Raw genomic sequence first — 23,261 nt, 5'->3', positions numbered from 1 at the left:
TACCTTCAGAAACTCACACAAAATGGAAATTTTCCAAGGCAGATTGGGCAAAGTACACCACTAACGTATCCTTCGACAATCAGATCATCAAATCTCATCCGATTGACACAGTTGCCGACCATATTACAAAACAGATTGTAGCAGCTGCATCCACTGCCATCCCACAGTCAAAGTCAAGCAGTCGTAGAACCAGAAATTATTGGTGGAACGAGGACTGTAAGAATATAAAAAAAAAGGAAAAAACCGTGCATGGAATTTATTCCGCAAACATCCTACCACCACTAATCTTATAAATTACAAGAAAATTAGAGCTAGAGCCCGTCATATTAGGAAAAAAAGCAAAAAGAGACTCTTGGGTTCGATTCGCAACTACAATTAATAAAAATACTGATGTAAGAATTATTTGGAGAAAAATAAGACAATTAAATGGTAAATTTCCCCCTTTGTTGTCCCCACTTTTCACCATGAATGGGCAGGAGCTATCTACTCCTGCAGAGATTGCAAATGCCCTAGGGACGGTATTTTCACAGTTGTCTGACTCTACAGCATATGATCCATCAGTTCAAAAGATTAAAGCTTTATCGGAAAAATCCCATCCTTAATTTAGAACTACATCCTCCTTCCAATACAATATACCACTTACTTTGGTAGAACTTCAAGAAGCTTTATCCACCGCTAAGAACAGTGCTGCTGGTCCGGATGGAATATACTACATAATGCTACAACATCTAGACGATAAATCATTATCTTTGCTACTGACCTTCTACAATCGCATATTTATGGAGCATTCCTTCCCCACCTTCTGGCGTCGTGCTTTTGTACTGGCAATATCCAAACCAGGGAAAAATCATTCTATTCCGAACAATTACAGACCCATTTCGCTCACAAGCTGCTTAAGTAAAACCATAGAAAAAATGATACCCCGTCGACTAACATGGTATCTTGATTCCCAAAATATTATCTCTGACAATCAATTTGGTTTCCGAAAACACCGATCATCTCTAGATCTCATGATCAGAGCAGAAACAAACATCAGGAATGTGTTTATCCAAAATAAACATCTAGTAATGGTATGTCTCAACATAGAGAAGGCCTTTGACACCACTTGGCGGTTTGGTATCCTGAGAGATCTTCATTTCCTGGACTTGAGAGGACAGTTACTGTATTTCATACAGAATTTCCTACAACACAGGACCTTTCAAGTTAGCTATCGGCAAGTCCTTTCGCAAACGCACATACAAGAAGAAGGAGTCCCTCAGGGCTCTGTACTCAGTGCAACCTTATTTGCAATTAGAATAAATCAGATGACAAAAAATATTCCAAAAGCTGTAAATTCATACCTCTATGCTGATGATCTGACTGTCTCTTGTAGCTTGCAAAACACGAGCTTTATCGAAAGGCAGCTGCAAACATCTATAAATAATATTGAGCTACGGATGACACAGAATGGTTACTGATTGTCCTATCAGAAATCTAGAGTCATTCACTTTTGTAATAAACGAAAGATGCATCCAGATCCAGAGGTACAACTAACAAATCATCCCATCACAGTGGTGAATAGCATTCGTCTCCTTGGTCTAATTTTTGATAATAAACTGAACTTCTCAGAATATATCACACATCTAAGGACTGTTTGCCAGAAAAAAATGAACTTATTAAGAATTATCTCTTCTACATCATGGGGTGCAGATCGTTTCCCCTTACTTCACTTGTACAGATCCCTAATCAGATCTCGCCTCGATTATGGCGCCCCGGTGTATGATTCTGCTAGGGAAAGCGTGCTAGCACGTCTTGCCCCTATCCAACATTCTGCCCTCAGAATTGCTGTAGGCGCTTATAGAACATCGCCAGTGCAAAGTCTTTATATCGAAGCCCATGAACTTCCGCTCAGCCTTAGGAGAAAGATGTTACTTCTGAACTATGCAGCCAAAATTCAAAGTCTGCCTTCTCACCCCAATTGGCCAATACTTAACGATCCACAGTTCACAATGTACTACAGAAATAAACCTAGAGCAGTTCGACCTACTGGCATCACATTACAGGAATTATCACAAACTTGGAATATACATCTGGACAAAATCCTTCATGATCTGAACTGTTCAGATCCTCCATGGTCTTTTATTAAACCATCCTGTGACAGCTACTTCCTAAACGGGGAAACATTCGCTTGCAAATACCAATATACACCAACTGCATACTGCTCACACACAAAATTACCCAAATTTTACGCAACTATACATTGATGGATCAAAGTCTGGTAGTAGAGTCGGTGTGCAGCTGTCTTTCCCTTTAACACTTTGTTTCACTTCCCACCGAATTCAGCAGTTATACAGCTGAATTATGTACCATCAAGCTTGCCTTAGAAAACATTCTCCATCTATCCATCCAAAAAAGTAATATATACTGACTCACAGAGTTCAATATTAGCCTTGCAAAATTCCTCCTCAGCATTGCATCCCTTAATAAAAATCTATAAAATCTCAGTCGATGCATATCCATGTTCACCAGCAAGTAGTCATCTTTTGCTGGATCCCAGGCCACACTGGGATATCAGGGAATGAAAAAGCAGAACTATGCAGCCAAACATTCATCTAACATAGCATCGCCAGATTACTATATTCCATATATGGACTTCAGATCCCATATAACAAATACATGTAAGGAACAATGGACACTTCTATGGCAATCTTAACCGAATAACAAGCTCTGTGAAATAAAACTTGAACCACAGTTATGGGTTTCCAGTTTTTGTGTAAACAGAAAGGAAGAAGTCATCCTGGCTAGAGCATGAATCGGGCACAGTCAGCTCACCCATATTTTTATTCTTACAGGAAACGATCCTCTGCAGTGTACACACTGCAACTCTGTTCTCACAATAAAGCACATTCTTGTTGAATGTACCTTATACACTGATGCCCAAAAAGCCTCATTCAGTAATCTTCAAGAACCTTTGACACTCCGACAGCTCATAGGTAATGATGCAAATCTCCCGGAATTTTTATGCTTCTTAAAACGGATACATCTGTATAATTGTTTCCAGCAGTTTTTACAGACACCGTGTAATCCTCATCTTGTTTATAGGCGCAATATGGCCTAAGTAGCCCTTGCACCAGAAATACCAATACCCAGAACTCTTTGATCGTCTTCTTCTCGGGTGGTCCGTTTCCTGCTTTCCCACATTCACCCAGCTTCCTGTAGAAGGCTCTTTGGTCCTCATCGAAGATTCGGTTGTTTATTTTCCTCTGGGAGGTGTAGTCTCTTGCTGAGTGTGAGGAGGTTCTGCTTCAGTGTGTCCAAATATTCTCCTATTCTCTGATTTCTGGTCTCATGTTTGCGGTCTCTCTTGAGGATGCTCTTCACCTTTCCAATCAGTTTCTTACTTCTATTACCCTGTTGGTACTGGGTCAACTGACCTATCTTGGCTCTTAATTCTTCTATCTTCTGCTGAAGTCTTCTTTCCCAAGCTGGCGGTTCCTTCTGTTTTCGGTTCTTCTGCTGCTGGTCTCTTGTTTCTTTTCCATTAATCCTATGCTGCTATGGCAGCACAGTATACGGCTGTGTGGATAGCCTCCAGCATCGCACCATTGTTGTCAAGGTAATGTGGCATTATTTGCCGATTGAGGTGGTCTGTTACTCTCCACAGAATTTTATTTGGCCTCTGCTTAGGTATCATGTGGGTTCTTTTGGAGTCCATTCCTTCGAATTTTGTTAGCGCCTTCTTCCACTCATCTTCTATTCTGGATAGCATGACTTGGTCTCTTTTCACTTCAGCTACTCAGGGTTGTATTTCTTCTTGCTGTTCCTCCTCTGGTTCCATGGTATGCTGTTCCTCCTCTGGTTCCATATTGACCATATTCTTTGTGCTTTGTAGCAGATCGCTGACATCCTGCTTGATTTTTTCCAAGATGGCAGGAGCTATTAGGTTCTTTGTGACAATGGTTCTTCTTTGGTCTGCTAATCGATGTTTGGTGACCTGAATATCTGGGTATTGTTCCAACCACTTGGTATGTTGTCGCGATCTGTACATTGTCAAATCGGTCTCTAGCCTGGTTATTTCATAGTATGCTCGCATGATGTATGTATTCATTTCAATGCTCCACTTCATGCATTGGCATTTTCTTCTTTCCTGGGTGGTCACTAGCACAGTTGTGCAGGAAACACTTCCAGTTGGTGGGGCTGGATGGTCTTGCCCTTCTCTTGTGGTAGCCTTATGGGGGACAGCGGCTCTTGCTCCACTGTCTTGCTTGGGAGACCGTCTCCAACTTTTCGAGCCGACCCCTCTGCCTAAGGACTGAATGCGAGTGACTTTATCCTGTGCCCCACTTGGTGTAGTATGAATAATATTTTTCTGTGACATCGTCCATCTATGGAGGTGGACTTGTTTAACTTTGGCTTATGTCCAGTGGTTTATTTATTTATTTTAGTTCTCACGAGTGATACCAGATGGTGCCACTATCTGCCTCAGCCAATCACTCCAACCTTGGGGAAGGTAAGTCCAATGGGGTAACTTTTGCAATGTTTTTTTTTATCATTTAATTTTATTATTATTATTATTATTATTATTATTATGCTTATTATTATTATTATAATAATTATAATAATAAGTTATTATTATAATGCTTATTATTATTATTACTATCTATCTCTACATGTCTTATAACCAAGGCAATTTAATGTAACTTTAAGAAGCAGCACTCTTGTACATCAGAGGCAAGAGCTGCCACTGCTTGAAACAAAGTAATTATTTGTGTCACCCTTTCAACTACCTTTCTGAATTGGGGGATACGTTTCCAGTCCATGGGGACCTTCCCTGACTCTAAGGATGCTCTCATAATTAATGCTAAGGGTTTGCTTACTTCCCTTGCTGTCTTCTTCATTATAACTGGATAGATTCCATCTGTTCCACGTGCCTTTTTTATGTTCAACTTCAACAATTTCTCCTTCACTTTGCCCTCAGTTATTACGTAATCACATATCTCCCTGTTAGAGTTTGATAAACGTCTGTCATTCCTCTCCGTGAATAATTCTTCATGTTTGAATGTAGATGCAAAATACTCATTCAGTTTATCAGCTACCTGAGCATGAATATCAGTAGTCAAATCATCTATGTTAAGTGGACTAATTGGATTCATTCCTTTCCTTCTAGAGTTTCCTTAAGTAAAGAACTCTCTGCTGTTTTTCTTTGCATCCTTTGCCATAGATTTCTCTTAATCTGCCTTTGCCTTCCTAACCTCTTTTATGACTTGATTACAGAATAGCTTATATCTGCCATAGGCTTCTGTGTTGCCTGATAATTTATATGCATCACATGCATTTTTCTTCTGTGCCACGAGCCACATTAATTCATCTGATATCCATTTTTGTCTAAACCACGAACAGTATTTCTTAGTTGGTATGGAAAGCCTAGTAGCCTCTAAGATTAAATCCCTGAAGGCTTCCCATTTAGAATTCACCATTGGTAACAACATCGGTTGATTACACACTCTGTAGAATTTAAAAACTCTCTCACACCACTGTAGTCATGAAAACAAAAACCCTTTCCCTTACCCCTGATGGTAGTTTAGCATTAGCATTAGCAGAGGCATTTGATGCAAGAAAGCAAGCTTATGCAGCATCAGCCAAAAAAAAAAAAAAAAAACCCACTTCCACTTCACCCCTCTGTTCGTTCAAAATACCTGTCCAGCTGAGCCTTAAACTTATTTAGGCTATCAACCTCCACCACAAGGGATGGCAGTCTGTTCCACCAACCAACCACCCGCTGGCTAAAGACAAATTTCCGCACGTCTATCCTACATCTGTCTTTCCTCAATTTGAATTTATGCCCTCTCAGGTGATTTTTCTGAGCTAGAGGAAGAATCCCATCAGCATTGAGCATGCTTAAACCATTCAAGGCTTTATACACCTCTATCAGATCACCTCGCTGGTGCCTAGTCTCCAGACACTGTAATTTGCAAAACTTAAGCCTTTCTTCGTAAGAGCACCCCTTTGTTCCATTCACTAATCTTGTTGCCCTTCTCTGTACTCGTTCCAGCAGCTCTACATCCTTCTTGAAATGAGGCCTCCAGACCTGTATACAGTACTCTAGGTGTGGCCTGACCATTGCCTTATACAATGGAATAATCACCTCCTTATCCCTGCTGGAAAAATTCCTGTATATCATTGACAATACTCCATGAGCTACTCTTGCAGCCCGTCTGCACTGCTCAGAGAACTTCATATCTGCCTGCACAATCACCCCCAAGTCCCTTTCATTCTCTACCACTGTCAGTGTAGTACCACAGAGTTGATACGTTGCTATGGGGTTGCTTTTTCCCATGTGTAGTACTTTACATTTGTCAATGTTAAACTTCATTTGCCACCTCTCAGCCCATCTGCTCAACCTTTCCAGATCCTGTTGCAGCAGCATAGTGTCAGTAGTGTCCTTGACAACCCTGCCAACCTTTGTATCATCTGCAAACTTGGACATTAAGCTTGATATACCATCATCAATATCATTTATAAATACAGAAAACAATAATGGACCCAACACTGAGCCCTGAGGGACTCCACTAATAACATTAGTCCACGATGAGCAGTGTCCATTGATTACCATAGTTACATAGTTAAATCCCATATCAGTACACTGTGATCACTGCTGCCTAGTGGTTCCTTTATCTGCAGATTCTTAATGCATGAAGAATCACTGCTGATAATCAGATCAGGAGTATTACTCCCTCTGGTTGCCTCTCGAACATGTTGCTATAGAAAACAGCAACAGTCATCCATACAATCATCCAATAAATCCCAAAAGTCTTCCTAGCATGCGCATGACCAACTGGAAGTTCCAGTCAGTATGTGGAAAGTTAAAATCTCCCATAATAAGACATTCTGATTTACTGGTCCACTCTATTTCTCTGCATGATTGCTCATCACTTCCATTTAGGTCTATAATACACACCTACTCTCATTTTCCCAGTGCTTATGTCACACCACACTGCCTCAACATTGTATTGTCCATCAATGCCAATTGGATGCACTTCCTTAGATTTTATGAGTTTCTTAACTAATAGCATAGCCATTTCTCCCTTCCTATCCGGTCTATCCTTTCTGTACACATTGGGTACAGAAAGGCTTTAAATGGTTTTAGCAAGCTCAGTGCTAATGGGATTCTTCCTCTTTCTCAGATTACGAACATGAGGGTGCATAAATTCAAAGTGAGGAAAGACAGTTGCAGAATAGATGTAGGGAAATTTGCCATGATTGCTGGAACAAACTTCCATCGGAAGTTGTGGAAGTAGGTAGCCTAAATAAATTCAAGAAAGAACTGAACAAACTTTTGGAGCTGATGGAAGGATGTATGGGAAGTTTTTTTTTTTTTTCCCCTGTTGCTGTAAAGTATGCCTTTTATATCATATGCCACTGCTAATGTATTTGACTTACACGTTAATATGAAAATTTTATTTTTTATTTTTTAGGTTCTGAATTGATGTGGAAAGTACGCCTGCTGTTTTATGAAGCATCCTCAATATGTATGCATTTTCTATATACATGGATGGAATATTATTGATGCATGTGCATGTGTGTCAATTGTAATGGATATAATGCATGTATGTCAATTATATTAATGGATATAATGATTTCTGCATGTTCATGTCTCTGTGTATGTTCATTTAGTTCCTATCAATTCTTGTTTTTTATATACTGGGTTACCATAAACCTCCTTTACAATACAAAAAAAGTGTGTGTGAGCTTATATAACATCAGCCAAAAAAAAAAATAAAGAAGCAATTTCACACATCCATTCCCTCCAAAAGTGCGTCCAGTTCCTCCTTGAATTTATTTAAGCTATCAACTTCCACAACGATAGATGGAAGTTTGTACCAGCAATCAACTACCCGCTGGCTAAAGGCAAATTTCCGCACATCTAGTCTACAACTGTCTTTCTTCAATTTCAATTTAGGCCCCATCAGGTTCGTAATCTGAGCAAGCGGAAGCATCCCATCAGAATTGAGCCTGCTCAACCCATTTCAATGCCTTATACACCTCAATCAGATCACCTCGCAGGTGCCTAGTCTCCAGCCGCTACAATTTGCAGAAGTTAAGCCTTTCTTGGGAAAGATTACCTCTTCATTACCCTCACCACTTTTGTTGCCTTCTCTATACTTACTCAAGCAACTCTACATCCTTTCTAAAATGAAGCCTCCAAATCTGTACACGGTACTCAGTGCATGGCCTGACCATTGCCTTATACAAAGGGGTAATTACCCCCCTTTTCACTACTAGCAAAATTCCTGTGTATCATTGACAATAACCCATGATCTGCACTGGCAGCCTGTCTGTGCTGCTCAGAAAACTTCATATCTAACCGCACAATTACTCCCAGGTCTTTTTCATTTTCTACCATCCTAAGTGTAGTACCACACAGTTAGTACGTTTCTGTGGGGTTACTTCTACCTGTATACAGTACTTTTCATTTGCCAATGTTAAAATTCAGTTGCCACTTTTCAGCCCATCTGCCCAGCTTTTCTAGATTCTGTGCAGTAGCACACTGCCATTACTGTCATTAAAAACCCTTCCAACCTTTGTATCTTCTGCATACTTGAACATTAAGCCCGATATACCTTCATCAATATCGTTGATAATTATACAAAACAACAGTGGGCCCAACACCGAATCCTGGGGTATTCCACTAATAACATTATTCCATGAAGTGCAGCGTTCATTGATTACCACTCTCTGTCGTCTCCTACTCAACCACCCTTTTATCCTCTGTAGCAGCTTGCCCTTAATACCATTCTGCTCCAAATTGTACAGTAGTCTTCCATGCACACAGCCGACCGGGCTAGCCGAGTGGGTAAAGTACCTGCCCGGCAACCCAAAGGTCGCGGGTTCGATTCCCGCCTCGGGCTTGGATCAAAGTACTGCAAAAACCTTGGGAGGTGCAATATGGCCACAGAAGCCGATGCGCCAACAACTACCAAATCAAACCAAAAAAACTTCCATGCACAACATTATTAAAAGCTTTTCTGAAATCCAAGTATATGATATCAAAATTATTTTTTTGCATCCAGTTCCTTTGTAACCGTATCATAATATCCAATCAAATTTGTCAGACAAGACTTTCCCTTAATTTACAAACTCATGCTCTATCTGAATTATTACTGCAGTCATGTCTAGATGATCCTGCAATGCTTCTTTAACCAGTGACTCCATTATTTTACCTGGAACAGAAGTTAAACTAATTGGTCTGTAATTATTTGTGTCATCCTTTGTAACTTTTGTGAATTGGGGATACAGGTGTTTGATTTGGGAACTTTAGTTACTTGCAGATGCCAGCTGTAATCTAATTCCTCCGACATTTTGTGCAGCATATCTCAACACGCTGATTGCTTCACAAATATGTTGTTTAAGCTCCATAATGGTTTCTGACCTAGGTGGAACATACACCTATTCTTTCAGAAATTCTCGATCATGGTGCCACAAAATTGGTCCTCTTCCCATTTTCTAGGAAACTTCTTCATGTATGCACTTTGCTATGATATTGTGGTAAAGCTCCATCTTGTAAAATCAGCCATTTTCATCATGCTGTTTAAGCATAAAAAAATTCTCCAATATGTCCAGATACATAATACCTGCGACAATAGCTTCTCCAAAGAAGAAATGTCCATAAATTCTGCAACAACTCATTGTGCAAAAGGCAGTTATCTTTAGACTGATGCACTAGTTTTTTAAAATTTCCTGCAGTTCTTCTGTGCTGCATATCCTTAAATTTTGTCTGTTTATTTTCCTACTGTTATGAAAAGTTTACTCGTCACTAAAGATGATTCATTCTAGGAAATAGATATTGTCTTCAATAAGCTGAAACATTTCTGGACAAAAAAATTTGTTGTCTTTGTTTTGTTGTCGACTGACAGCTTCTGTATGAGCTATCAGTCATATGATTTCATCCTCAAGTTGTGACATAATGCATTACACACTGTTAATCTTGTAACTGGCATGCCATGTATTTTCCTGAGATTCACCTAAAACTTCCTTGAAAAAGCTCCATTTCACCCTCACTGACTTTTGTTTGGCTACCACCTTGGTCAGAATGATTGCACAAACAGGTGTCCTTTACGAGTTTTTCACACCATTACAGAACTGTAGGTCTACTTAGTGGTTTACTGACATTCATTTTAAACCATGTTCAAAATTTATGCAAACAGTGGTGGGCAAAGTGCAGCTTGTTGAATCAAAGTATGCACCACATCTTTTTGGACTTGGTAAATTCCACCATGATTACAGTTTTGTGATTATGCTGCTGTCTGTACACATTTTCTAGTTGGTGATGAAAACTTGAAGATATCTTCTATCATCTTGTAGTAGTGCCAGGTTTATATTGTGTACCCTTTTCACACAATAATGCTATAGTTTTATAAAGATGGTTTGGGGACACTTTTATACACATACACATTGGATCTTTTTGAATTCCACTGACAAAATTATAATAATAAATAAGGATACCAAAACAAATAAAACAGGTTCCACGTTTTGGAAGACTTCTTTTCTTAGTTGTAACCCTCTTTATGTACAGTATTTCAAAGTGATGGGTGAAAACACTTTTAAAAAACCTCCATTGCATCCTGCTTGAATTGCTCACATATATCCATCCCCAAGTGATTCTATCATGAGGGTTTGCCCATTCATTTCAACATGTGATTTTAACCATCTGCTTGCAATGTAAGAAAAAAATGGTTTGTAATAGTGCTCTTGTGTAATGGTTGGCACAAAGTCACTATTACAAAATAAAAAAAATAAAAAAATAGGCCAACTTTACTACTTTGTAAAGTTGACACAAGGCCTGAATTCGTTAATTTCATTTTATGGGAGCACCTTAATATGTTAATAAGAACTAGATTCCTAGGGAGCCACTAATTATTTCTCAAAAATATAATTGTATCATGGCAAACATACAATAGTCTGGCCAAAAAAAATTGAAATTAAAATGATATTTGGATCTCTCAGGCCATCTAGATTCATCTTTTGTTAAAGAATATGCTATGACACTACATACAGTCATAGCTTGAACAGTAAAGTGAATTGTGATATAATGTGATATGTGGTCTAATTAACCCAGCAGTGGTGGCATGCCCTAAATGTAGAAAAAAAATGGTGGTGGTGGGTCACCTGATAGTTGCCCAACTTTAATTTTAATTTTTAAATGTTTTGGTTTGTTTGAATAATACCTTGATTTCCAAATTCAAAGTCTGGAACTTTAGCATTTAGCTTTAGTAGAGTCATTTGATGCAAGAAAGCAAGCTTATGCAGCATCAGCCAAAAAAAAAAAATAAATAAAAATAAATAAATAAAAAAAAAAAATAAAAAAAAAAAAAATAAATAAATAAAAAATAACCACTTCCACTTCACCCCTCTGTTCATTCGAAATACCTGTCCAGCTGAGCCTTAAACTTATTTAGGCTATCAACTTCCACGACAAGGGATGGAAGTTTATTCCACCAACCAACCACCCGCTGGCTAAAGGCAAATTTCCTCACGTCTATCCTACATCTGTCTTTTCTGAATTTGAATTTATGCCCTCTCAGGGGCCCTCTCAATTTCATTGCTGTGATGCCCAGGAAACCTTGAATATGAAAAATAAAATAAAAATCCACTATTTGTGAAAACTCTACAACTTAAGAAGTGTTCATAATAAAATTACTACCCTGACACAATGACCCTGTCAAATTTTTATGATGTCCATCTTACTTACTGAAACATTGATATCTGTGGAACAGGAAGATTCATTCCATCAAATTAGCGTTAGCATTAGTAGAGGCATATGATGCAAGAAAGCAAGTTTAATAGCATCAGCCAAAACAAAAAAACAAAACAAAAAAAAAAAAACCCCTTCCCATTTCACCCATCTATTCACTCCAAATGTTTGCCTAATTGAACTTATTAAGTTATCGACTTCCACTACGACAGATGGAATTTTGTTTCAACAGTCAACCATCCACTCGCTAAAGGCAAATTTCTGCACATCTATTCTACAACTGTCTTTTCTCAATATGCCTTTCTTGGTAACAGCAACCCTTTGTTCCATTCACCAATCTTGTTGCCCTTCTCTGTACTCATTCCAGCAGTTCTACATCCTTCCTAAAATGAGGCCTCCAGACCTGTATGCAGTACTTCCCTTATACAAGGGAATAATCACCTTCTTATCCCTGCTAGAAATTCCTATATATCATTGACAAGACCTCGTAAGCTACCCTTGCAGCCTGTTTCCTGCACTGCTCAGAAAACTTCATATCTGACTGCACAATTATCCCCAGGTCTTTTTCATTCTCCACTGCCCTGAGTGTAGTATCACACAGTTGATACATTACTCTAGGGCAGTGATTTTCAATCTTTTTTTTAATAATAGCACCCCTAAGTAATTTATTTTGTTTTGTGGCACCCCTACTCAGTTTTCTGTTATTAGATCCGATTCTCTCTCTCTCTCTGTATATATACATACATATATATATATATATATAATAAAAAATATATGTTATATGATAGTTATTACAATAATATAATTATAAAAATTACATTTCATAATACAAATTATATATATACAATATGTACAAGTTACTGCATTTGCATCATTTCTGTACATAGCCAACTACATAAGTAGTCACAAATTGGCATCATTAAGTATATCTCATATTGTGAATACCTTCACAATGAGTTGCAATGATATTGCACTACCTCGAATAAGTGACGCTTCACTATAGGAGGAGAAGACTATTGTTACTTATTCTCAGCCGATACCATCACCCATATGGCACCATTTCAGAGTTTATTGGCTCCTCATCAGTGGGTAGGCAGGTACCCTGGTGTTGCAATGATGACAACCCAGTTGCAAAGTCCACAATATGAGAGATGCCTGATGGTGTGGAGGTATTCACAATATGAGATATACTTAATGATGCCAATTTATGACTACTTATGTAGTTGGCTATGTACAGAAATGATGCCAATGCACTAACCGGTACGTTAGTTCAACTATTTATGTAACCTGAGGCTTTAGCCCTAAACTATACTGTAATATATACAGTATATAATTTTATTCTTTATATAGAGGTACTCAGTAAACATCAATTATAGATCACCACAAAATTAAAAAGATACTGTACACCTTTTTATAATGAAATAAACATATAAATTAAAAAAAAAAAAAGTTAAACCCAAATTACATGGCACCCCAGTTGAAAACCACTACTCTAGTGGTTACTGCTACCCATATGTAGGGTTATCAGATCTTTTGAGGTTAATCTAGGATAAAGGTGATGAAAATGTAGGACAAAAGTAGGATTTGTCGAAAAAAGAGGGCTGCTTTTATATATATGATAGTTTATTTTAATGTAGGTAAATTTCAGTTTACAGAAACTGCTATATTTGAGTAGAACATTGAAAATATAGATAATGGAACAAGCTTTTTAAAACAGAATAAAAAAATTATATTATACAAAAATGTATTAAATTACATTGAAACTTCCCTTTTACGGACAGCCATGGGGAACGAGAATTTGTCCGTTAGAGAGAAGTGTCTGCTAACAAGAAGTCTGAGGGAGAAAAAAAAAAGAAAGAAAGAAAAATCGTTAAACGTTTAATGTAAAATTAAATTAAAATATATACAGATTTTGAACAATATTTTTGTTCAAATTTTTGTTCAAAATAATCGGAGGAAAAAATCCGCCGTAGTGTCCGTGAAAACTCGCTAATTGCTTCAAAAATTTGCTCTGTAACTCATGTTAAATTAGAAAAAATGGAAAAGCTTTAAATCTGTGGATAGAAGACCGAACTCAAAATAAAATTCCCTTAAGTTCACTCATCATTCATGAAAAGGCAAAACTCCTTTATCAACGCTTTAGCGAAACTGGTGATAGCACTGGCGGGATAAGTTTTTTAGCTAGCAAAGGTGCTGGTTTGAAAGATATGTTTGAAATTTCTAATAAATATTACATTTAATATTAAATTGTTTCTTATTTTCATTTCGATGCCATATCCTTGCATTTCTAATGGTCATATTATGAAGGTACATATAATACATATATAGACAAAATTTTAGACTAGTTTTTCTTATATATTTCATACTTTGGAACGGAATCCCTTTATTACTATGGGAGCCATAACTCAGTATTCGCGTTTTCGGTATTCGCGGCATTTCTCAGGAACGTTACCCCCGTGAATAGCGGGGGTTTACTGTATACATGCACTTGTTTTTACTCCTAGTTACCCTAGCACAGCCCATGTATTTTCTTGTTCCATGATGACTCCCAGCAGCTCTTGAAGTCCCCAGCAACTTGCTCTCTAGGCTGGTGCTCATTACAATAGAAGCAGTGCAAGAATCACTTTTGCTTCTGCCTGTGGCTACCTTTAAACTTTTAGTCTGTGAATCCCACTTAACACTGCCTCGATAGCATCAGCAAATATTCTTGCACCCTTTCTATTTAAGTGTATCCCATCCCTGTAGAAACAGTCTCCTGTTAGCAAGCACAGACCATGCTGAAAAAATTCTATCCTGTGAACCTTGCACAGTCTCTCCAGAGTCGCATTGATTGCAAGGCTATCATCATATACTCCCTCCTATAGTGTCTGGGCAGAATTGCTGATGACACTTTCAAATTTAACCCTAATTCTTAACTTTTTTTTCAGCATTGACTTGTACTTGTTAAGTAAATCTGCAGTCTCTTGCTCTTAAGGTCATTAGTGCCAACATGTGCAACAATATCACCTTTTGTGCCCTTAAAAGATGACATCTGCTGTACAACGTCATCAGCTTTTGTCCCTGGCAGACATACCCTGGTCCTGTTCCACATATCCTTTTTGCATAATATATTCCCCGTCTCCCTGACAATAGAGTCACCAACAATAACTAGTTCCTGTGGGACCAATGCATTCTTCGTTGGAGATTGCCACTGTGTTGCCTGATGTACAGGATTGAGCTCTGGTGTTGAGTTGGGCAGCTGAGAGCTTGATGGGCCCCCCCTCATATTAATTTCTTCAAGGGCATTTACCCTACACCTCAAACTCTCGTAGATGCCCATCAGAACGCTGAGTTAGTACCTAATTTCTTCATAGTCTCTGCACCTAGCACATACACACAGAGACATCCTCCTTGGCTAGATCATGTCCTGTTCTAGACAGGTCTGCAAACATTTCACATTTCGCCATTGTTTTAGACTGTGATGCATGGGAGAATTGTCCCCTTTGGTTCTCCTTCGAGCCACAGCACTCTGGCTATTCTGTGAATGCTGCTTTGCTGCTCTAGTCTGGGTCATGATTCCTTTTAAGTATAATTTAATTAACAATGAAATTTAATAAGATTAATAAATTTTATTGATAATACTATACTAATCTAACAGATTTCTAATACACTGCTATGTATTTCGCTGTCTAGTTTTACGTTAAACCTTATGATATTCCATATCTTATAACAATGATGGCATTTTATGAATGTAAAATCTACAGACACTAAGTATAACTTTCAAAATCGCTATTTAATTTAAAATAAACCTCGCCGTTTGACTAGAACTATAAAGCTACTTATAGAAAATAATTTAGTATGACAATTAAATCAATAAAACGACTAATGCAGTTTATAGACAAAATACAACATGGCCTTAGTCACTAGTGCTCCTAAAAAAAAAAAAAGATATGATTAATGAAGGTGTTCAAGAATTACTGGTAAAAAAAAAAGAGGCTGACGAATGGATTTGGTGGAAATGGCATCAGAGGTAAAACCAAATCAGTTCAGAGGATAATAGCGCAGATGAAAGTTCTAAACTTCCAAATTTTACACTAAAAAGCATATGGGGAAGCATAATGTGAGCCAAGAAATTAGAATCTTATTTTTTGAATGCAGATTTTTGAATGAAAGGAGCACAAAGTTCAAAGGGAGCTTCAAAAATGCTTAGTTCCATACAATGAAATTCACAAAGATTTATCGGGCAAAAGCAAACAAAACCCAGATTACTAATTTTTAAAGAGAGCAGAAGATAATTAACAATGAAATTTAATAAGATTAATAAATTTTATTGATAATACTATACTAAATACACACGAAATCTAGAATGGTGTATTTTTGTTAGTTTTGTTAAAATTTTTTTTGTTAACGAAATAATATACTTTTGTTAGCTTTTGGAATATAACCCCCCCCCCCATTCTGTACTTTTTCTTAGTCCTGCATAACACAGTTTCGCACAAAACAAAACATTTTATAGGAACCTAACTACCATGTTATACGGGGGTCACTTGTACATTCAGTCGATTTCTTTCCTTTGTCCACTGTGCACTGATGAATGAAAATATATGCTCAATATATGCATTATGTCCTTCGAAAGCAAAAAAGAACATTGAAACCTTTAACAATTGTCAAAATAATTCAATATTTTTACATTAATTAAAAAAGTAACTCCATTTTTAATGAGCCATTTTTTCAGTATCATTACGGAAATTATCATTACTTTCAATGGAAGATTTTAAATTGCACCATTAATCAAAAAATTTTGAATCAATATCAACGTCTTTCTGTTTTAAATAAGTTAATGAGGGCAAAATTTTATCTGAACTCAACACTCTTTTTAAATGCATCCATTTAAAAACAGAAAATTCATCGAAAGATTTTATCCATGATTCCAAATATTTTGAAATACAGTAAACCCTGCTATCCGCGGTATCTGTATTCGCGGTTTTGCGTATTCACGGTCGCTGATATAATATAAAATGAAACCTAAAAAAATGTGAATTTTAAAGCGCCGTGAACATTTCCGCCATCAAAAAAACATGGGCGTGTCCAAAATTATCTTTCCCGGTGAAAACAGTGCTCAGCGGGTGGGGGAGAGGGGTGACAAAATTGCGAGTGTGGGTGTTTCTCGCTAATCCTAGTTCAGTGTGTGTTATGCGCTTGTCATGAAGGTTTCGTCGTTTGCTTTTAATTTATATGCTTATAAATTGAATAAATTTGTCAATTTGTAAATTGATATGCTTACAAAAGTGATAAATCTACCGTTTTGTAGTGTAAAATAGACTTTTTCGATTGTGGACAAGTCCTTCCTAACCCGTACAAAAATATGGCTACGAATAACAAGGGAAATGTGAAAAGATCAAAGAAGGTGAAGGTGACATTAGCGAATAAAATTGAGTTATTAGATAAAATTTCTAATGGTGAAAGTGTCTTCTCAGTGGCAAAACATTATAAAATCAATGAGTCAACGGTACAATCAATCAAGAAATCGGAAGAAAAAAATCTGCCGTAGTGTCTGTGAAAACGCGCTAACTGCTTCAAAAATTTGCTCTGTAATTTGTGATGTTAAATTAGAAAAAAATGGAAAAAGCTTTAAATCTGTGGATAGAAGACCGAACTCAAAATAAAATTCCATTAAGTTAATTCACCATTCGTGAAAAGGCAAAACTCCTTTAGCGAAACTGGTGATAGCACTGGCGGGATAAGTTTTTTAGCTAGCAAAGGTGCTAGTTTGAAAGATTTGTTTGAAATTTCTAATAAATATTACATTTAATATTAAATTGTTTCTTATTTTCATTTCTATGCCATATGCTTGCATTTCACTACGTACTGTCTATGTACATAGTCATATTATGAAGGTACATATAATACATACATAGACAAAATTTTAGACTAGTTTTTCTTATATATTTCATACTTTGGAACGGAACCTCTTTATTACTATGGGAGCCATAACTCAGTATTCGCGTTTTCGGTATTCGCAGCATTTCTCAGGAACGTAACCCCCGCGAATAGCGGGGGTTTACTGTAGTCTCATAAAAAACATTTATTTTGCAAAGAAACTGTTCAGATTCAATGTTTAAACTCCTACCCCTTTCTTTGTTTAAAATTTCCCTTACTTTTAATGGAATAAATTTATTTTCAATTCTTTCCTTTATTAGAAAACAGCATTTTTACAACTGTCTTTCCTTAATTTGAATTTATACTCCTTCAAGTGCGTAATCTGAGCAAGAGGAATAATCCCTTCAGCATTGAAGGGATTATTCCTCAGAAGGATTATTCAAGTCAATTACTTCTAAAACAGAATTGTGTTCCTTTTCTATTTCTTTGGTGTTACTGTGGAAGGTTGATATAATGGAATGTAGTGCCTATGAATAACATTCTCAAAACATTTGGTGAGAATTATTGTGGTACTATCTTGTTTTAAAATATAAGATTTTAAAAGCCCATATAATTGAAGCACCTGATGAATGGCTGGAAATAAAGTAAGCCATCTTGTTTTGCTGTGGTAGAGAAGTTCCTTATATTCAATGTATGTAATTTGACAAAATTATTTTAATTCCTCAGTCCTTACCGTATAAAAAGAAAAGTAATTATATATTTTTAAAACAATATATTTTATATTTCTATATCAAATGGAAGATTATTTGTTCTGCAATGAACACTGTTATTCAAGATGTGAGCAGGACAACCAACATGAATTAAGGAAGGTGCAAGATCATTTTTCAACTTGGAAAAAACATTGTACTCATTTTTTCCATTCACTCACTAAAATTAGTGTTACAGTTATCACCTGTAAAAGACACATTTTGAAGCAATTCCATGTTCATTAAACACTTCCAATATGATATTTGATATCATCGTTAACTATTTGTTTGGTGCATTTTTTAAATCTAGTAATTTGATTTTAATTCCTCTATTCTTATAGTCAAAGTATTGAAAACAAATTGGAAACAATTTTACTCTGCGATGATTACTTGCATCTGTTTGAATATATATGTATTTAATATTATTATCAGAAATTTCCTGTAGAAACTGTATGATTGAATGTGCAGCTAAAACTGCAGTTTCTATTTCTTCTGTTTTCATACGAGCAAAACTAATCTCATTGCCTATTTTTGATTCAGAGTAAATTTTTTTGTGAAATACAGCTGGGCGATCCATTGATTTATAAGATTGTTGAAGTTTGATTCTGTGGAATGCTAAACTCCTTCAGCAGCACAAACAAAGTTCATCCATGAACTTTGTTTTTTTCTATCATGAAAAAGTCACTCAAGCATGAATTGTTACTTTGATTCTGATTTTTATGCTTATCTTATTAATGGAGGCACTGGTTAAAGAAACATTGCAGGATCATCTAGACCAGGAGTGGCCAACTTAATTTGTGATGTGATCTACTTTTTTCCTTCAAAATGTTCCGCCATTACCATTGCAAAAATTTCATTGCACAAGGTGCACAAATCAAGGGATGAATGTATATTTAAAATTCATTGTGATCGAAGGAAATTAAATCCGGGATCAATTGGTAGATCGCGATTGACTCATTGACCACCCCTGATCATCTAGACAAGACTTCAGTTATAGCTCAGACACAGCATGGGTTTGTTAAGGGGAAGTCTTGTCTGACTAATTTGATTGGATACTATGATGTAGTCACAAAGGATTTGGATGCAAAGGAACTGGATGCAAAGAACAACTTTGATATCATATATTTGGATCTTAGAAAAGCCTTTGATACTGTTGCACATGGAAGACTGCTTCACAAATTGGAGCAGTGTGGCATTGGAGGCAAATTGCTGCTATGGATAAAGGGATGGTTAAATGGGAGAAGACAGAGAGTGGTAATCAATGGGTACTGCTCTTCGTAGACTAATGTTAGTGGTGTTCCTCAGAGTTCAACGTTGGGTCCATTGTTGTTTTCTGTATTTATAAATGATATTGATGATGGTATACCAGGCCTAATATCCAAGTTTGCAGACGATACGAAGGTTGGCAGGGTTGTTAATGACACTAATGACAGTACACTGCTGCAACAGATCTAGAAACCTTGAGCAGATGGGCTGAGAGGTGGCAAATGAAGTTTAACATTGACAAATGTAAAGTACTACATATGGGAAACAGTAATCCCAGAGTAACGTATCAACTCTGTAGTACCACTCTGACCATGCTAGAGAATGAAAAGTACCTGGGGGTAATTGTGCAGGCAGATATGAAGTTTTCTGAGCAATGCGGATGGTTTGCAAGAGTAGTTCCTGGTGTCTTGTCAATGATATACAGGAATTTTTCTAGCAGGGATAAGGAGGTGATTATCCTCTTGTATAACGCAATGGTCACGCCACACCTTGAGTACTGTATACAGGTCTGGAGGCCTCATTTTAAGAAGGATGTAGAGCTGTTGGAACGAGTACAGAGAAGGGAAACAAGATTAGTAAATGGAACAAAGGGTTGCTCTTACAAAGAAAGGCTTAAGTTTTGCAAGTTACAGTGTCTGGAGACTAGGCACCTGCGAGGTGAGCTGATTGAGGTGTATAAAGCCTTGAATGGTTTGAGCATGCTCAATGCAGATGGTATTCTTTCTCTTGCTCAGAATAATCGCTTGAGAGGGCATAAATTCAAATTGAGGAAAGACGGTTTTAGGATAGATGTCCGGAAGTTTGCCTTTAGCCAGCGGGTGGTTGACTGGTGGAACAAACTTCCATCTGTGGTTGTAGAAGTTGATAGCTTAAATAGATTCAAGGCAGAACTTGACAAGCATTTGGAGCGAGTGGATGGGTGAAATAAGGGTTTTTTTATTTTTTGGCTGATGGATATAAGCTTGCTTTCTTGTATCATGTGCCTTTGCTAATGCTAATCTGACTCCAGATGGCACTTTAGATCAGCAGCAGCACCTTTGTTGGAAACAGATGTTGCAGAACTACATATATTGCATTTAGCTTTCCACGGACTCTGTCCAGGTGCAAATACAGGAAAATTTCTTTGTAATTCACTACTAAATTGAGATTTTTTTTGGATAGGGCATTATTCTGAAATATTAAAAACATTTACAAAGTTAATAAATCTACATTTAAGTTTAAAAATTTTAAATATTCAATATAGTTTCTTATTATTATTAGCTGAGGATTTTCTTAAAATAGCTACCTTTATTTTTTTTCTTTTCGACCGGTGAAAATATGTACACTTCTAAATATTAATAGAAAACTTAGGATGCAACAACATGAAATGTACCTGTCAGTAAGACATAGATATAAATACAATATGGCAGAATCTGTAGAAAAATATGGATTCTGAGGGCTATGAGTGTCATGTCAGTGTAGTGTAAGCAGTGTTATTAGCAGGCAGAATAGTTAGCATAAACACAGCAGTTATTTCTTGTTTGGATATTATTTTTACATTGCCCGGAAAATTCCAGACAGTAACCAGAATTCCTCCCAGACTCTTGGACATCCTTAAAAAGAGGACATGTCCAGGAAAAACTGAATGTCCGGTTACCCTACACATATGCAGTACTTCACATTTGTCAGTGTTAAACTTCAGTTGCCACCTCTCAGCCCATCTGCTCAACTTTTCAAGATCCTGCTGCAGAGGTGTACTGTCATTAACAACACTGCAAACCTTTATATCGTCTGCAAACTCAGACATTAAACCTAATGTACTTTCATTAGTATCATTGATAATTACAGAAAACAACAATGGGCCCAACACTGACCAGGGGGACTCCACTGATAACATTAGTCCATTGATTACCACTCTCTGTATTCTCCCACTCAACCATCCCTTTATCCATAGCAGCAACTTGCCCTTAATGCCATACTGCTCCAATTTGAACAGTAGCCTTCCATGTGCAATTGTATTAAAAGCCTTCCTAAAATCCAAGTATATGATAAAAAATTATTTTTTGCATCTGGTTCCTTTGTGACCACATCATAGTATCCAATCAAACTGGTCAGACAAGACTTCCTCTTAACAAATTATGTGTCTGAACTACAACTGCAGTCTTGTCCTAGATGATCCTGAAGAGAAGCACTTCTTTAACCAGTGACTCCATTATTTTTCCCACAGAAGTTAAAGTAATCAGAGACCTGTTAGTTTAACTTCTGTGGGAAAAATCATCTCCAGTAAATGGGGATTTCCCACCCTGCTGAGTCCAAGAAAGCATTCATAATTATGGCTAAGGAGTTGCTAACTTCCATTGTAGCCTCCTTTAATACAACTGGATGGATCTCATCCACCCCAGGTGCTTTATGTTCAACTTCAACAATTTCTCCTGCAATTTGCTCTCAGTTATTACAAAATTATATAGCTCCCTGCTGAGTTTGATACAGAATCAAATCACTTCCATTCACAATCCACTTCCATACAGAATTCCTCATGTGTGAATGTAAATGCAAAATACTCATTAAGTTTGTTAGCTACCTCAGCAACAATCGAACCATCGATATCAAGTGAACCAGTCTGATTCATCACCTTCCTTCTAGAGTTTATATAAGTAAATAAATCTTTGCTTTTCCTCTTTGCATCCTTTGCCGCAGATTTCTCATAATCTGCCTGCAGAGAAGAAAAATGCATGGGATGCATATGAATTATCAGATGACACAGAAGCCTATCATAGATGTAAGCTAGTCTGTAATGAATTCACAAAGAAGGTTAGGCAAGCTAAGGCAGATTACAAGAAATCTTTGGCAAAGGAAGCAGTGAAAAGCATCAAAGAAAGACCTCTTTACTTATGTTAATGCTAGAAGGAAGGAGATGAATCAGTTTGGTCCACCAGATATCAATGGTTCGACTGTTGACGATCCTGCTCAGTTAGCTGACAAAGTGAATGTATTTTGCACCTTAATTCACACATGAGGAATTCTGTAAGGAAGTGGAGGCCAGGAGTTTATCAAACTCTAACAGGGAGCTATATGATTTTGTAATAACTGAGAGCAAATTGGAGGAGAAATTGTTGAAGTTGAACATAAGGCACCTGGGGTGTTTGAGATCCATCCAGTTATATTAAGGGGGCAACAAAAGAAGTAAGCAAACCCTTAGACATAGTTATTGAGAACTTTCTTGGACTTGGTGGGAGCTCTCCATTTACTGGAGATGTGTAAATATCTCCCCAGTTCCCAAAGGGGGACATGACACATGTAATTACAGACTTGGTTTTGTTTAACTTCTGTTCTGTGGAAATTAATGGAGTCTCTGGTTAAAGCATTGCAGGATCATCTAGACAAGGCTGCAGTTAGAGTTCGGACACAGCATCTGTCTGTTAAGGGAAAGTCTTGTTTGACCAACTTGATTGGATACTACGATGTGGTCACAGAGGAACTGGATACAAAAAATAAGTTTGATATCGTATACTTGGATTTCAGAGCTTTTGATACTGTTGCACGTGGAAGACTGCTGTACAAATTAGAGCTGTATAGCATTAAGGCAAATTGCTGCTATGGATAAAGGGATGGTTCAATGGGAGAAGGCAGAGATTGGTTATCAATTGACAACTCTCTTCACGGACTAATGTTGTTAGTGA

The 23,261-nt window shown here is 37.2% G+C and overlaps 1 protein-coding gene across 1 annotated transcript in view; it reads left to right on the top strand.

Annotated features, from left to right (window-relative positions):
* unc80 (unc80, NALCN channel complex subunit) overlaps positions 1 to 23,261 on the top strand; it is a 1,843,891-nt gene that overhangs the window by 31,327 nt on the left and 1,789,303 nt on the right. The window contains exon 2 of the mRNA XM_090378420.1: positions 7,455 to 7,508. The gene's annotated coding sequence lies outside the window, so the exon portion shown is untranslated. The remainder of the gene's footprint in view (positions 1 to 7,454; positions 7,509 to 23,261) is intronic.

Source organism: Mastigoproctus giganteus, chromosome 7 (assembly GCF_048544385.1).
Source record: "Mastigoproctus giganteus isolate SK-2022 chromosome 7, ASM4854438v1, whole genome shotgun sequence".
Classification (NCBI taxonomy): Eukaryota; Metazoa; Arthropoda; class Arachnida; order Uropygi; family Thelyphonidae; genus Mastigoproctus; species Mastigoproctus giganteus.
The sequence above is the reverse complement of the archived record's forward strand: the minus strand, read 5'-3'. Positions and strand labels throughout refer to the sequence as shown.